Source organism: Alnus glutinosa, chromosome 3, assembly GCF_958979055.1.
Source record: "Alnus glutinosa chromosome 3, dhAlnGlut1.1, whole genome shotgun sequence".
Classification (NCBI taxonomy): domain Eukaryota; kingdom Viridiplantae; phylum Streptophyta; class Magnoliopsida; order Fagales; family Betulaceae; genus Alnus; species Alnus glutinosa.
Window position 1 is genome coordinate 19278922 of NC_084888.1, and position 5820 is coordinate 19284741.

The window sequence follows — 5820 nt, forward strand, 5'->3', positions numbered from 1 at the left end:
AGTACACTCTTTTGTACTTAATCAACGACCAATCACTTTTGTTCCATTGACACCGCAGCAAGTATACGAGGATCAAGAGAGACTACAAAAGGAGAGTGATCAAAAGAAAGAGAGTGAGCAAAAGAAAAAGAGTGAAAATCAGAGAGAGGCCGAGAAAAATGAGAGAGAAAAAGAAAATCAAAGTTCGGCCCTTGAGAGAAAATCAAAGAGAAAACAAAAGAATTTCTATGCAAAAGTGAGTGAGATCAAGCGAGCAATGTTTTCAAAACAGCCGATGATTGTACTTTTGTACAAAGAGGCATATTTAAACGCTAACGAACTTGACCTTGCTTTGCCTAGTTCTATTGTTTCTCTTTTGCAGGAGTACGAGGATGTCTTCCCCGAGGAAACACCACATGGGTTACCTCCAATCCGAGGGATTGAACATCAAATTGATTTTGTTCCCAGTGCAACCATCCCAAACCGACCAGCTTATAGGAGCAATCCTGAGGAGACAAAGGAGCTTCAACGGCAGGTAAGTGAATTGTTGGAGAAAGGGCACGTGAGGGAGAGCATGAGCCCATGTGCGGTTCCAGTCTTACTTGTACCTAAGAAGGATGGGACGTGGAGAATGTGCGTTGATTCCCGAGCCATCAACAACATAACGGTAAAGTATCGTCATCCTATCCCACGCTTAGATGATATGTTAGATGAGCTGCATGGTTCTTGCATATTTTCTAAGACGAAAATGGTACCTCCGTCTGATTTTCCGTCCAAAACTAATGTCCACCCACGTCATTGGGTACTTCAAAATTTAAAGCCCAAAACCCAATCTTTACACATCGTTTTCAACAACATCCAGACAACAACATGACAGAAAATGCCGTGGGTGGACGTTAGTTTTGGACGGGAAATCAGACGGAGGTACCATTTCTGTCTTTTCGTATACTATAGGTACCAAAATTGATAAAAAGTAAAACTGAGGGGGCAAAAAATAAAAGTCGTAAAGCACAGGGGGCAAATATGTATTTAACCCCATGTTTAAATCATTTATCACAAGCATGGTAGCATAGGATCTGTGAGGCATGAAATTTGATTTGAGAATGTGTATCTTGAGACTTGTAGGATGACTTGTTGATGAAACCTTGGCTTATTATCAAAAAAAAAAAAAAAAAAAAAAAATTGGCTTAGAATAGTATCACCAATTTGAGTTCTCATTGAGTAACCGGGCCCCTTGCCTCACTAAGCATTGGGTGTTCGCATAAAAAGATGAGAATTTCAGGATTGGTTGTTTGTTTGGCTAGTTTGACTTCGTAGCCTTTTTGACTTGAGTAAGTAAGCCCCTAGGGATGTTTTACATCTAGTGCCCTAAAACCACCTGGTTTGGGAGTCACTGGCCCAACACTTGTTACATAGGTCAATTAGAAAGCATAAGGGAGTCAAGCATTGCACAACCGACACAAAAATAATGAATAAAAGTAATTGCACATTTAAGCTTTGGTTATATTCATCTGATGGAACTCCTGTGAGTTTTTGGATACACATGCTTTGAGAAAAATTGAAACCTCATGATTCTATGTTATTAACACCTTACACTTTTGAACATGTGCTGTCTCAATTTTCCAACTATGAGTCGATCAATTTTTGATAACATGATGATGTGATATTCATTTTGTTAAACATGCTCATGATGTGTGAACCAGGTGTTTTAATGCGGATTTTTGCTCAATTGATAATACAACATTTCAATGTTTGTGGGTATCATTTCTGGCAAACCCTCACGAGACTTCACTCGTCCACTAGGGAGTCCTAAGAGTTTAAAAGGCTTGTTGCATATGCTAAATGCAATCGTTTCTCCCACAAAAAAGGATTTATGTTTCATGCTTTGATTTTGTTTTTCATTTTGTTTTGCTAAGGGATTAGCAAAATGTAAGTTTGGGGGTATTTGATGAGTACCAAATATTGTATATTTGGACCCCTTGATTTACATTAGTTAGACCTTTAGCCTTGCTATTTTCTGATGTTTTTGTTAGTTTTTGTGTTTTATAGGTCAATAAGAGAGGAATGACAAAATTTCATGTGGAAATGCTTGAAAATTCGGAAGTCCCGAAATGTCGATCGATCGAATTTTTCCCGAAGTCGATCGAGCGATCGAATTATATTCGATCGATCGATTTTTCCCAGAACTGACTGTTGCATAAGCACGCCAGAACGCCCAATCAGGAGCTTCTCCATGACAAAAAGCAGTTCTCCATCTGATTTTCGTAGCAGAACACGCTGGTTTCGTGACCTTAGTTGTCTCTAGCAAGAAAGGAACCCTAGAGGGGGGTTAAAGGAGTCATTTTACATGGGTTTCTAACCCTAATTTCCTTCTATAAAGCTATAGCCATGCCTCCTTGTTGGGGGGGAATCCTCAGAGCAGTAGCTAGGTTTAATTTTGTGCATTTTGTAGTTTATTTGAGTAGCTCTTTTCTTTAGACATTTGTCCTTGTAAAGCTTTTCTTCTATTTTCATGATTGTTCTTCAAGTTTTTGTGGTGTTCTTGGTCATGGGAGGCTAGAACTCTTAACTAAGGTTGAGGATGAAACCTCTCCATTGATGACACTCACACTCTTGTAGTACTACTTGCACATTTAATGCTATATCATTATGTTGTTCAAGTTCCATTCATTTAATGCTTTATCTTTTGCAATGAATGTGGTTGGTGGTAGAAATAGGACATTTAATGTGTTTCAACCGATGGATACATTGTTTTATCGGTTTGAAAGATGATATCCATTGTGATTTATTCTTTGAATGGATACAGTGGATGATTTAATTTCAAATGGGTACTCTTTGTGATTTATCATTGAGTTGGATTCATTTAATGGTTCTAAGGTTTATGGTTAAGAAACTTGAATGACACCCTAAGCTTAATGTTCTTTAGGTGTTCAAGTGGAAACCAAGAGTGTGAGTTATTGGAGATGGTTTGGTGAATTCCTTAGCCTCAGTCCCTTTTTACATATTTCCTTTCTTCCTCTTGACTTAGCATTTTTGGTGCATGTTTAACCCTTAAACTCTTGGAACTAGGTTAGAATGAGGTTGATTTAGCAAAACACTAATTTTTTACCATTTCGCTGTGGATTTGACCTCGCACTTGCACACACTATATTGCAAACGATTCGTGCGCTTGCGAGTACTCCTTAAAACTCACAACACATGTCGTCCGGACGGATGCAAGGGACTTAAACTTCATTGTCTTGAATTCTGCACAGAGTCTTCTTGAAGTACAAAACCAAGATGTAGACTCTAAATGTAACAGTATCCCTGATTAATAAACATCATTACATATAAGTGATTTTGTTCAATAGAATGCAGCCAATCACAAATTAACATGACACATCAGAGCTGATTGCATAACTTCAATATAAAATAATAACCTTTCATTCTGATACAATAATTACATTCAAAAATGATAATATACGTGCCACAGGCGGCACTAATATTACTCGACCATATATTATTCTAATACAAGCTAAAGGTCTCTTGCTTAATCAACCTAGCAGCTGCTCCCTTTATTCCTGCAAAAACTCGTATGTGATTGTGGTTAACACCACAAACTCATGCTATAGTCGAGTGAGTCAATGGTCCTCAACCACATAGTGACACACTGATTTATATCCACATACAATCATGCTCGTTCTTTTACTTTAACACTTTACTACTCAGAGCCATATTTCTACTTATCACATTATTAGTGTCATATGTTACCACTAATTACTAAGCCATACTTCCCTTTATTTGAGCCATAGCTCCTTTACTGGAGCCATACTTCCTTTATTGGAGCCATACCTCCTTATTGGAACCATATTTTCCACACTGGAGCCATATCTCCTTTACTGGAGCCATACCTCCTTTACTGGAGCCATACCTTCATTACCGGAACCATACTTCCAATGCCAAAGCCATAACTCTACTTACTTATCTTATCTCACTATTACTCCTTCAAACTTTGGTTTATCCGTCGGTCTTATCAATGTATTGATGCCTTGGTACCTAAACCTCAGTTCATCAGTTGATCTACTCAATCCATGGATGCCTTGGTACCTAAACCTCTAGTCTTTTTATTAACAGACTCATATCATACCACAGTATAAACAAGCGAATAACATCATATACATAATTTCAACCAAAACATGTTAAACATATTATATGCCAAACATCACACATACAATTAAATAAAACAACAATCACTACATTGCTAAAGACTAAACCACACGTATCATCCTCAGTGAGTAAGAAATACTCATAGTAATTCTTCTGGCTTTAGAAAAACGTTCACATATATAATCACTGCAATATATACATATATAATACAACCAAATAGTGAATTAGTAAAATTCATTAAACATACAATTTAAACCTTATATTCATTCCTGATTTTTTTAATCCTATTATTATTTTGACATAGTAACAACATATAAAATCCTTCAATTATAATGCCACATATTTCATGTGGGCATTAAAACTGTGTTTATTATTAAATTACCAAAATACCATTTTTTTTTTTCCAAAAAAATGATTATTTTCACTTTTAAAACATAATACATCATAGTAGATATAACAATTAGTATATTATACTTATAAAATAAGTATAATTGAGCAAAGTAATGGCATATATATATATATATATATATATATATATATATATATATATATATATATATATAATTCCTAATAACATTTTAAAATCATTCGAGCAGCATAACTGCTTATTAATAAAATATTTCATTTTCATTCGGGTATTACAACGGCATGATTTATAAACCTTTTACGCCATATGAAAAGCCCTGTTTTAAAACAACCTTTAAAAACATTAGAAATCTTATAACAATATAAGATTTAAAACTAATAGAAATCTTACCAAAATATCTTTAGGATATTTTGTAAATATCTCAAAATATCTTTTTAGGATATTTTGTAAAAGATCTCAAAATATCTGTTTGAGATTTTTTGTAAAACACACTAAAATAATAGGGTTAAACAGCTTTTTAGTTCCTGAGTTTTCACAACTTTATTTTTTAGTCCCTAAGTTTCAAATTGCATCACAAATGGTACCTCAATTTTAGGAAAAGACCGAATTGGCACCTCGGTTAAGTTTTCCGTTAAAAAACTAACGGTCTGTTATGTGTCAACTTTAGAGGTTGACACGTGGCACTATATAAAAAATTAATATATATATATATATATATATTAAAAAAAATTGAAATATTTTTTTTTAAAAAAAGCCACCCCCATTTTGGCCAAGGGGGTGGCTAGCCAATTTGGGCCCCCTGGACAAAAAAAAATAAAAAAAATAAAAAAATAAAAAAATGGCAAGATCAGTTTTCCTCTTAACCACCCCCAAGGGCCACAAGGGTGGTTCGGCAACCCCAAGGGCAAAACGAAAAAAAACAAAATTTGGATGGTTTGGCCATTGGGGGTGGTCGGCCACCCCCAAGGGCCATGGGGGTGGTCGAACCACCCCCAAATCGGCCCGCCTGGTGGTGGCCGAACCACCCCCGTGGCTCTTGGGGGTGGTCCAACCACCCCTAAGGGCCAAAACAGATCTTGATTTTTTTTTTTTTTTTGTCAAAGGGTGGCCGAACCACCCCCCATGGGGTGGTTCGGCCACCCCAGACCGACCAAAGGAGCCACCCCTTTGGCCAAAATGGGGGTGGGCGGCCACCCCCATGGTGGCCCTTGTGTTTTTATTTTTTCAATTTTATTATTTTTTTAATTAATTTTTAAAGATTTTTAATTTTTTTATATAGTGCCACGTGTCAACCTCTGAGGTTAACACGTGGTGAGCCGTTAGTTTTT